The 12313-nt window shown below is 37.6% G+C and overlaps 1 long non-coding RNA gene across 1 annotated transcript in view; it reads left to right on the forward strand.

Annotated features, from left to right (window-relative positions):
• The first annotated feature begins 6501 nt into the window (after positions 1 to 6501).
• The window catches only part of LOC107967937 (uncharacterized), a 38884-nt gene continuing 33072 nt past the window's right edge, over positions 6502 to 12313 (forward strand). The window contains exons 1-2 of the long non-coding RNA XR_008538854.2: positions 6502 to 7201; positions 8955 to 9155. This is a non-coding gene — a long non-coding RNA (uncharacterized LOC107967937). The remainder of the gene's footprint in view (positions 7202 to 8954; positions 9156 to 12313) is intronic.

Genomic DNA, 12313 nt, shown 5'->3' on the forward strand with positions numbered 1-12313 from the left:
GTCTCACCCCAAACCCACTGTAAGCACTACCTGGCTACTGCCTGTATTTGCTTACGTCACTGGGTCTCTAAAATCAGCAGGCAGTGAAGCAAGCCAGGCTTCTATCCTTTCCTTCAGGATGATGAGTTCCCTTAAGCCCTGGGTGAGTCCAGTATTATCTTCTAGGAGCCAGGGACTGAAGTGATACAGCTTAGAAGTCTACCTGCTGTTCTATTTACAGTGCAGCTGAGCTGGTACTCAACTATGGGACACAATTCTTCTCACCCTTTCCTCCTTTTTCCACAGGGAGAGGCACTTCACCTTCTGGTAACCAACACCACAGGCTTATGGGGATTACTGCAAGGTGATGAGAGATGTTCCCTTAAGCCCCAAGTGCTCTTCAGTCATCTTGTGATGAATGCTGTCAGACCTAGGACTCACCCTTCAGTGCAGTGGACTCCTCTCTGTCCCAGGGCAGGTTCAGAAATGCTCAGAAATGCCACCCAAGAGCCAAGGCCTTGAATTCAGGACCCCAAGAGCCTACTTGGTGTTCCGACCTATTGTGGTCAAGCTGGTACCTAGGGTGCAAAACAAAGTCCCCATTATTTTTCTCCAGCAGAGGGAGTGTCTCCTAGTAGCCAACACAGCTGGGATTATGCCGAGTCTCACGTGAAGCCTACATGTCTTGGAGTCTCACCCAAAGCCCACAGCATATGACATGAGTATCATTGCTGATTATTCAGAGCTCAAAGGCTCTTTAGTCAGTAGGTGATGGGTCCTGCCAGGTCTAGATTCCTTCCTGCAGGCAGTGGGCTCCGTTATGGTCAGGATGTGTCTAGAAATATTATCCAGGAACTAGGGCCTGGAAAGGGGGCCTCATGGCTCTGACCAATTTCTCTGGCTACTACTTCCAGTGCTATACTGAATAGGAGTGCTGTTGGATTCAGTTTGCTAGTATTTTGTTGAGTATTTTTTCATCTTTGGTCATCAAGGATATTGGACAGTTGTTGTCTTTTTTTACTGTGTCTTTGCTAGGTTTTAGTGTCAGGGTGATGTTAGCTTTTTAGATAACTTAGGAAACAGTCCATCTTCAAATTTTTTGGAATAGTTGTAGCAGAATTGGTACCAGCTCTTCTTTGCATGTCTGATAGAATTTGGCTGTGAATCCATCTGGTACAGGGCTTTTGTTGATTTATTTTTTTAAAATACTGCTTCAATTTTAGAACTTGATATTGGTCTATTAGGGTTTCAATTTCTTTCTTGTTCAATCTTGGGAGGTTGTGTGTTTCTGGGAATTTATTTTCTCTATATTTTCTAGTCTTTGTGCATATAGGTGTTCATAATAGTCTCAGCATATTTTGTATTTCTGTGAGATAGGTTGTAATGCCACCTTTGTTGTTTCTGATTTTGCTTATTTTAAACTTTTCTCTTTTGTGTTTATCTAGTTATTAGTCTATTGATCTTATTTATTCTTTCAAAGAACCAACCTTTGGTTTCACTGACCTTTGTATTAAGTTTTGGGTCTCATTTTCATTCAGTTCTGCTCTGACTTTAGTGATGTTTTTCTGCTACCTTCGGGGTTACATTGTTCTGTTTTTTTCTAGTTCCTGTAGGTGTGACTTTAGATCATTAATTTGAGATCTTTCTAACATTTTAAGGTTGGTGATTTACACTTTAATCTTTCCTCTTAACAATGCTTTTGCTACAGCCCATAGATGTTGGTATGTTGTTTCTCTATTTATTTCAAATAATTTAATTTCTGCCTTACTTTGTCGTTCACCTAAAAGTCATTCGGGAGAAAGTTGTTTAATTTCCATGTAATTGTGTGATTTTTGAGATTTGTGATTTTTGTTATTGGTTTCTATGCTTATTCCACTCTGGTACAAGAGTATGGATGGCATGGATTTCATTTTTTTTTTTTTTGGAAATTATTGAGGTTTGCTTTATGGGAAACTATGTGTTTGATCTCGGAGTGTATTTTGTGTGCAGATGAGAATTTATGTTCTGTGTCTGATAGGTGAACTATTCTGTAGAAGTCTATTAGGTTCTGTTAGCCAAATGTTGAATATAAGTCCAAAATTTATTTGTTAGTTTCTGCCTTGAAGATCTCTTTAACACTGTCAGTGGGGCACTGAAGTCCCTCGCTATTATTGTGTAGTTATGTACATCTTGTTGTGGGTTTAGAAGTAATTACTTTATAAATCTGGGTGCTCCAATGTTGGACATGTATATATTTAGAATAGATAAGCCATCTTGTTAATTGAATTATTACGTAATGCTATTCTTTATCATTTTTTATTATTGGATTAAGGTCTGTTTTGTATGATATAGTCATAGTGACACCTGCTCATTTTTGTTTTCTTTTTCTTTTTTCTTTGAGATAGAGTTTCACTCTTGTTGCCCAGGCTGGAGTGCAATAGCATGGTCTCAGCTCACTGTAACCTCCACCTCCTGGGTTTAAGTAATTTTCCTGTGTCGGACTCCCGAGTAGCTGGGATTACAGGTGCCTGCCACACCCAACCAATTTTGTATTTTTAGTAGAGATGGGGTGTCACCATGTTAGTCAGGTTGGTCTCAAACTCCTGACCTCAGGGGATCCACCCTCCTCGGCCTCCCAAACTGCTGGGATTACAGACGTGAGCCACCGCACCCTGCCTTGTTTTCTTTTTATGTGGTAGATTTTTTTCTCACTGTTTACATCAACCCATGTGATACAGGTCTTTTGAAAATAGAAGATGGATGGGTCTTGTATTTGTATCCATCCTGCCACTCTGTGCCTTTTAAATGGAGGCATTTAGACTGTTGAAATTCAAGGTTAATATTGATATGTGAAGTTTTAATCCTATCATGAAGTTGTTAGCTGGTTCCTCTGTAGTTTCTACTGTGTCATTGCTTTATAGGGTCTGTGGGCTATGTTTTTTAGTATGGTTTTGTGATAGCAGGTTTCATTCTTTTATTTTGACATTTAGAACTCCCTTAAGGATCTATTGTAAGGCTTTTTTATTGGTAACTAATTCCCTTAGCCCTTGCTTGTTGGGAAAAGGTCCGATTTCTCTTTTGATTATGAAGTTTAGTTTGGTAGGATATAAAAATTCTTGGATGAAATTTTTCTTAAAGAATGGTAAAAATAGACCCCCAATCCTTCCTGGATTGTAAGATATCTACTGATAAATCCACCGTTAGCCTGTTGGGCTTCCCTTTATACATGATTTAACCTTTTTCTCTGGCTGCCTTTAAGAATTTTTCTTTAACATTGACTTTGGAGAGTCTGATGTCTATATACCTTTGGTGATGTTTGTTTTCTACACTATCTTGCAGTTATTCTCTGGATTTCTTGCATCTAGATACCAATCTCCCTAGGAAGAGTAGGAAATTTTTTTTTGAATTATTTGTTCACATTATTTGTTTGTCTCCTTCTCTTTTGGCAATACCAAATAATTTTTAGGTTTGCTTACTTTGAATTATCCCACATTTCTCAAAGACTTTGTATATTTCTAAAAATTGTTTTAAAAATTTTTGTCTGATTATATTTGTTAAAAAGACTGGTCTTCAAGCTCTTAAATTATTTCTTTTTCTTGGCCTGACTGTATTAGTTAAAAAGACTCGTCTTCAAGCACTTAAATTGTTTCTTTTTCTTGGTCCAGTCTAAATTGCTAAAGCTCTCAATTGTATTTTGAAATTCCTTAAGTGAGTTTTTCAATTCCAGATGCTCAGATTTATTTCCTTTTAGAATGTTTATCTGTTCCATCATTTACTAGATTGCTTTAGAAGTTTCCTCATGTTGATTCTCTTTGTGTTGTCTTGGATCTTTTTGAGCTTCCTTGCAATCCATGCTTCAAATTTTTATCTATAATTTCTCAGTTTCCATTTTTATTACATTGCTGGAGAGCTCTTTCCATCCTTTGGTGTGTCATTACATTTAGATTTTTCATGGTGCCCAAATTCTTGTGCTGTTTCCTTCTCATCTGGGGACATTAACATTTACAATTTTGTAATTATTTTCATACAGGTGAATATTTTATTTTTGTTTTATTCCCTATATATTTTTTTTCTTTTCCTTTCCCTCTTCACTATAGGGTGTGACTCTTGAGAATACTGAGCAGGGTCTTTTGGCTTTGTTTCTATAGCCCTATGCACGTCTGTCACTAGGTTTTATACTGGGCTGTGCAGTTTGACCTACAAGCCAGTAGATGGTACTTATAGGTAACAGCCAGCTGCAGCCAATGTGGCTGAGTATATACTTGATCCTGTTACTGAGATAATCTCTCTGTTTCCTCAGGAAATGGGCTGATTCATGAAGTACACAGTGGTCTTAGCTCCCTGCTTAGTCTTGGGGGACTGGGGCCAAGATAGGCAGGGCTGGCCTAGGCAGGTTCACCTACAGGTCCCCCAATTGCCAGCATAAGCACCAAAACTGAGGAAGAATTCAGTGGGTGGCCACCAAGCACCCACAAATATGTCTAAATGTGGATTTAGGAAGCCTTTCTGGCCCCAGGTTCTCTGCATTGGGATGGTGGCTGGTCTAAACTCCTAATTTTAGAACAGTGGGTGCTCCAGATGCCTGGAGATCTCCCTGTATATCAAGCATGGAGTCCCCTCCATGCACCAGGATTTCTGCACAGGAAGTGTGGGGTAGCTCAGGCCACTATTTGAGGCAAACAGGTGCTCTAGATGCCTAGAGATGGGCCTGGGTTGGAGTAGAGAGGCCCTCTATGCAAGAAGATTTCTGCATAGGAAGAGTAGGGTGAGAGAGACTGCCAATCCCAGTGAGCAGGTGCTCTGAATGCCTGGATCTCTGCCTGGGCTTAGAGCAGAAAGAACCTCACTGCACCATGATGTAAGCCCAGGAAGAATGGGGTATATGAGACTGATTAACCAGTTGAATGATTACTCCAAATACCTGGAGATCTGCCTGGGCATGAAGCAGAAAGGTCCTCCCTGCACCATGATCTATGTCTAGGAAGAGTGGAGAAGGTAAGGCTGTCATCCAGGCAAGCAAGTGCTCTAGATGCCTGGAGGTATGCCTGGACATGGAACAGAGAGAACCCCACTCACCACGATCTACATCCAGGAAGGGTGGGGCGAGTTGGGCTGCTAATACAGCTGAGTGATTGCTTCAAATGCCTGGAGATCTGTCTAAGCATGGAGCAGAGAGGGCCCCACTATACCTTGATTTATGTCCAGGAAGAGTGGGGCACCTCAGGCTGATGGTCTAGGCAAATGATGCTCCAAATGCCTGAATTTCAGCCTGAGGTTAGAGCAGAGAGGATCTTGATGCACCACTATTTCAGGGGAGCAGGCTGGTAAACCCAGTAATAGCACATGCAGACCAGGTCAGCACAAGCTGACCCTGGTGGCAAGTCTTGCCCAGGCAAAATTGCAGCTGTAGCAGCTCCCTTTTGCCCTAGGTTTCTGATGTGGGAAAGCACAATTCAAAGACACATTTCATGTTAGTTTATCTGTTCTTATAATACTATATTTTATTCTATATTGAATAAGAATGAAAATAGTAAATAACGACTCAATGCAGTATCAATTAAATATTGTAATTAAAATGCTTACACAAGTGATTGACAAAAACAGACACTAAATAAATATTGGCAATTGTTATTTGGTGGGTCCTCACTGAATTTTCAACTTTTGTTCTTTCCTCTAGGTCAGTCTTGTTTGCATTTTGTTTCAAACTGGGTTAACCTAGCAGTAGTGTGCTATTCATCTGAGAACGTAGAAAATAGGAATACACATTCAGTACGAATAATTCCTAATCCTAAACACAGAAATGTAAGATAAATTATACTACATAAACACCACAAGTCACGCCAAACACAGACTTATTTTTGTTCACTGTTGTGACACTAGGGAGACATCTGACTCTTTAGCTCTGTGACACTGACATTTCCGGCTTAGAATTCATTTCCGTTAAAAATCATCTTCATATCATTTAAAATAATATGCTGTGACTTTTGGGATCCGCAAAATTATTACCGGTTAAATATAAAAGCGAGTCCATAAAAATACAAAATAAAATGAATATTGTTTTTACCTGGCAATCCTTTGTGTTTCCACGGCATGTAATTTAGAAGAGGAGGACATGTTCTAGCAGAAGGAAAGGGTGCCCTCTAGTGTTTTAGTTAAAAGTGAACAATTAGCTAACATACCTCTCAAACTTATATTTATTAGATTCTCGACTGAAAATAGTTTCTAGAGTAAAGATTAGACTAAAAAAAAAAAGAAAGCTACTAGTAGTATAAGGTGTTAGGAAAACATATGGTTTTTATGATGCATTCTTCTTGAGCTTAAACATAGAAAAGTGTAGAATGAAAGATTAAGTCAATCTATCATGATCTCCTTTTCTATCACCTAATAAATTACAGTTACTCTATCTGTGGAGTTTGCCTCAAGCTTGGAATTGCTAAACATTTATGATAATATTGCAGCTGTCATTGTCCAAAAATACATAGATATGAACATTTTTGTCACAAAATGTTGATTGTATACATTTCCCTCAAACTGATTTTTTCAATATTTTTAGTAATAATTTTAGCCAGATTAGATTAAAACACAATATAAATTACTTTTTATATATTTAAAATACTTCACCAAATATTTTATGCATTTCTATGTCCTATTTTATTAGAATTAATAATAATATAATGTATTGTCAATTTTCTCCCTAAATTGAATATATTTCTCTACAGTTTTCTCAAGAGGGATTTGCAGAGACAGGACGCTATGAAATTACCTCTCCCATGCCCTCCACAGTACTAAGACTGAGGTACCTGTCTATATCAAAAGATGAGTAGTACAATGCAGATGACTTAGCCAGGTGATTCTTTACCTTTACACCATCTTCTATTATAAGCTGAATTGTCCCCTTCCCCAAATTCATATATTGAGTTTCTAACATTCAGCTCCTCATTTAAAGACAAGATTTTTTAAAAGGTGACTAAAGTAAAATGAGGTCACTGATGTGGGCCTAATCCAATAGGACTGATATTCTTAGAAGAAAAAAGATTAAGACACAGACAGAAGAAAGACCATGTAAAGGCACAAGGAGAAGACAGCCATTTACAAGCCAAGAAGAGAGGTCTCTGAAGAAACCAACCCTGCTGGCACCTTGCTCTTGGACTTCTGGCCTCCAGATCTGTGAGGAAGTAAATTTCTGTTGTTCAAGCAACCTGAATTGGTTTACTTTCAAATGGCAGCCCCAACAAACTGATAGGTCCGCAGAGTTCTTTTTCTTTCCACGATGTAAAAAATTTTAAATTCATTTTTTTCAGAAAGCATTACTTCCACCTCAATTTTGAGTTCCAGTAAACAAAACTTAAACATCAAATGGTGATAAACAGTATAAACTTGCATCTAATACATGATAAACAAATATTAGCAATAACTTTTATTAGCTGGGCCAATGGCTTGCTCTTTCTCCGTCATTAAAGTGTCCCCAGTATATCCTCTTTTCTCCTGTTTTCTTCAAAGCCAGACAAATTGGCTCCACTTTCCAGCAAAACAGTGGGTCCATATGTCAGTAGAGTACAAAAAGAACAGAAAATTCCATACCTCTAACTATATTAATCCATAGCTACATGCAATTTGCACAATCTCAGTGTGCACATATAATAACTCATATCTTACTTGCACTTATATCTATAAATCATGGTGTCAGGGGAAGCAGACATGAGTAAACCAAAACAGATAAAGATATGTACTCACACATAAATTAAAATTCAAAAATAACTTTTTGATTAAATAGTTCATAATTTGGAAACCTCTTTACTCAGTTTTGATTGTAAAACATAGGGATATCTCAAATAAATTGAGATCTCTATCATTCTCCTATTCATTTGTCATATTTTCAAAACAAAATTATTGAACACCTAATCTCTGCTTCACATTAGTAAATAAAAATAGATAAGTCAAGGAATTAGCATTGGGTTGGTCTTAGAGAAAAGCAAAAGAAGTGTAGTACTTGGTCAGGTAACTCTCTGATGTAAAATGTATTTTCCCCCTGTGTGTTTATCTCTCTCTGTGTATGTGTATTTCCCTAACTAGTTGTAGCCATGACATTAGGTAACATGTATAAAATGCTTAGGAAAGCTCCTGGCACAAATTAAGTATTTAATAAACTAAGATAGTTAACTAATTAGCCTATTTAAATTCCAGTTTCTACATCCATGAAAAGAAGAAAAATATATTTATTTGATACGGGTGTTGTCGGGATTGAATAAGATAATGCATGTAGCCCAAATTTTACATACACAGTTTAATTAATATTAACCCCACCCCCTAAAAAACTGCATATGATATGAGCATAGGATGATTTCCACAAATTATGTTAACATTAACTGAAAATTTATTCATTTAATTCTCCTGTGCAATTGATAAACTCTGAAGTCTCAAATATACTTTGAATATAAACAACACTGATTTATCAAGCTTTCTGATTATCCTATGGGATGAGATCCATATCTAATCCTTTAGAAAAGTGAAACTTTGAAAAAGTGTCTAGTTAGTAGTGGTGAAACGGTATTTTGACAAGATAAATTATTTCTTTTTTTGAGGTAAATTTTAATGCTGAATCAGTAGATTTATTGCACTGATTTTTTATGAGTAAAATTATTACATTCAAACTCATGCACAGAGTATTTTACTGAATGACATTCTGTAGTAAGACCTGTTATGAATATTGCTGAGAGACAGAGTATAATTCCTACTTGAAACTTAAATTATAAAACTCTCAAGGATCTTCTCAAATAACATTGAATAAATCCATGCTGTGTCATTGGAAGGGAAATACTTCCAAAGTATGTTACACTGATTGTCACTGTTAAACATTTTTTTTATTTGTGTGTATGTGTAAGGGTTGCTTTAAAACTAATTTCAGAATAAATGAAAATCAATACAAAGAATGCTAATCATGAAGTTACTTTTACCTTAAAAGTTTTCACAGTTTTTTTTCTCTTTTTTTTTTCAAGTTGGCTGACTAGGGATGTTGGATGCCAGGTCTCCTCAGAAAGATCAAAGTTACAGGTGAATGGCCATGATTTAAATGGAAATCTGAGGGAATGAAGCAAGGACCTGTTGGAGCACCCATGGGAAGAACCTGGGGCACAAAAGAGGAAAGCAGCAAGAGACTGGCAGAGATTGTCTCCCTAGAAACCTGGACCACGAAAAGGGTAAGTCATGGCTTCTCTTGTCTCCTCACCTGTGTGACAATCTGATGTTCTCTGAAGTGTTGGGGAGCCCCTCTGCCCTCACAATCCAGAGAAGGATGTCAGTGGTGATTTGGGACCTTGCTAAGGACAATAAATTGGGTGGTCAGTTCATGCAGGTATGCCCATAATCCCCTCAGACCCAAATTGAAATGGCAGGTGCCACACTGGTTTTACGTGCACTGTTCTCCCCAGGGGACTTCAGCCCTTAGGTCGCCACATCACCAGATACCCCACAAACATAGCCCATGACCTGCTTGGTCTTCGGCAACCATATGGTACCAGCAGATCCTTGAGGAGCTGTGGGTTCCTTAAAGATCTAGCTCTCAGTGTGGGCTGCCCTTAGGTAAGAGGGGAGCACAGCCCTCCAACCTGCCCTTGGGACAAAGGAAACATGGACATGGAGTCAATTGATGAAGGGGGTGGCATTGACTGCTGGAAATAGAAATGAGAAAGAGGTTATCTCCTGTTGCCCCCATCCACTGTTGCAGACACAACAGAGCGAAGGATAGGACCCATCTCCTGCTCTTTACATAAGGCAGTAGCATTCTGGCAATAAAGGGCAGACAAATCACAGAGCTGTCTGTCTGCTCTGGACCCGGGGCTTAGCCCCGAACCCTATTTTGTAGTAGCCACCAGAAGGGCATTTCTTTGGCTCTTGGCTACAGAAAGGAGGCAGAACATAATGATTATATGAACTAAAGGTCACAAACCCTGGAGCAGGGCCCTGATATGAAAGCAGAGCATGTTCCTCCTTGCCCAGGATAAGCAGTTAGTGCAGCACCTCAACCCTGCCCCCGAGATCTCAGCATACCCCAACATGCTGATTCCCTCCTTCTCTTATTAGGGTAGTTCCTCCCCTCAATTATCAGGGTCCTGGAGAGTGGGTGGCTCTTACTCTTAAGTGAAACTTACTGCATGGAATACTGAACTGTACCACCAAATAAAAAGCTGCTGTCTGAAGGGCCCAGTGCTAGTGAATGAGATAAGTTTTATGAGACCTGTGTACTCTCAGCCCTGTGGAAGATAGTGTATCAGCTCATATGTCCAATACATCACTACAGCGAGCAGCATCTGAGAAAACCACAACAGAGAGGGTATCCACAACCAAGAAACCTATGTAGAGACTTGGCCCCCTGAAAGCACCCAAAAATGAAGCCAAATAATCATATGCAATACACATCACAGTCATATCCTCAAGGGAAAAAAGAATAAAACATAAAAATTCCATTCAAATGATAGCAAATTACACAAAAAAAATAAAAGCAACTGCTGCTTCAGATGAGAAGGAATCAGTGTGAAGACACTAGCAGAACAAAAAACCTGAGTGTTGACATCTCTGAAGATGTCCACTAATTCTTCAACAAAGGATCCTAACTAAAATGAAAATTCTAAAATGACAGATACAGAATCCAATAGGAAGCACAATGAGATTCAAGAAAAAATTGAAAATCAAAGCAAAGAATCCGGAAAAATGATTCAGGATATAAAAGAAGAGATTGCTATATTTAATTGAAAAACAAGTAGAAATTCTGGAATTGGAAAATTTACTAAAGAAATTTCAAAATATAGTTGGAAGCTTTACTAATAGACTAGACCAAGCAGAAGAAAAATTTTCAGACCTTGAAGATCTGTTTTTTGAATTAACCTAGTCAGACAAAAATAAAGAAAAAAATTGTTTTTAAATAAATAAAACTTTAGAGAAGTATGGGATTACCTAAGTTGACCAAAGCTTATAAAGCATTCTTGAGAGAGAAGAAAAAGTAAGCAAATTGAAAAAATATATATTTGAGAGAAGAATTCAGGAAAATTTCCCTAGTCTTCCCAGAGAGGTAGACACCCAGATACAAGAAATTTAGAGAACACCTGTAAGATAATGTACAAGAAAACTTCACCAAGACATATGGTCATCAGACTATTCAAAGTCAACACTAAAAAAAAATTCTTAAAGGCAGTTAGATAAAAGGGTCAAATCACCTATAAAGGTACACCCATCAAACTAACAGTGGATTTCTCAGCAGAAACCTTACATGCCAGAAGAGATTGTGAGCCTACTTTTAGCCTCCTTAAAGAAAAATAATGCCAGCCAAAATTTTATATCCTGCCAAACTAAGCTTAATAAATAAATGAGTAATCAAGTCATTCCCACACAAGGAAATGCTAAGGGCTACTGGTCCTACAAAAAATGCTTAGAGTAGTTCTAAATATGGAAGTGAAAAGATGATACTTGCTACAATAAAAGCACTCATAAATACAAAGTACACATACCCTATAAAGCAAATACACTATTGAGACTACAAAGCAACTACCTAAAAACACTATGACAGGAACGAAACCTCACATGTCAATATTAACTTTGAATGTGAATGGCCTAAATGCTCCACTTAAAAGATGTAGATTGGCAAATTGGATAAAAATAAAAACCCAACCATCTGCTGCCCTCAAAGGACCTTAATGAATAATGACACCCACAGGCTCAAAGTAAGAGAAAAATATGTTATGCAAATGGAAAACCAAAAAGACCAGGCATTGTTATTTTTTTACTATATAAAACATACTTTAAATCAACAACAGTAAAACAAAACAAAACATAACAAAACAAATTAAAGAAGGGCATTATATAATGATAAAGGGGTTAATTCAACAAGAACATTTAACTATCTTAAATATATACACAGCCATCACCAGAGCAAACAGATTTATTAAAGAAACAGTACTAGACCTAAGAAAAAGAGATAGATAGCTATATACTATAGTATGGGAATTCAACACCCCAGTGACAACACTAAACAGATCTTTGAAGTAGAAAACTAACAAAGAAACTCCGGATATAAATTAAACTCTTGAGCAAATTGACCTAATATATATCTATAGAACATTCTAGTCACCAACTGCAGAATATACATTTTTCTCATCTGTGCATGAAACATTCTCCAAAATTGACCATATACTTGGTCACAAAGCAAGTCTCAATAAATTCAAAAGAATCAAAATCATATCAAGTATTTTCTTAGACAACCGTGTAAAAAATAGAAATCAATACAAAGAGGAACTCTCAAAACTACACAAGGACATGGAAAATAAACAGGTTGCTCCTGACTGATTTTTGGGTAAACAACAAA

The sequence above is a fragment of the Pan troglodytes genome, chromosome 14 (genome assembly GCF_028858775.2).
Source record: "Pan troglodytes isolate AG18354 chromosome 14, NHGRI_mPanTro3-v2.0_pri, whole genome shotgun sequence".
In the NCBI taxonomy this organism is placed as follows: Eukaryota; Metazoa; Chordata; class Mammalia; order Primates; family Hominidae; genus Pan; species Pan troglodytes.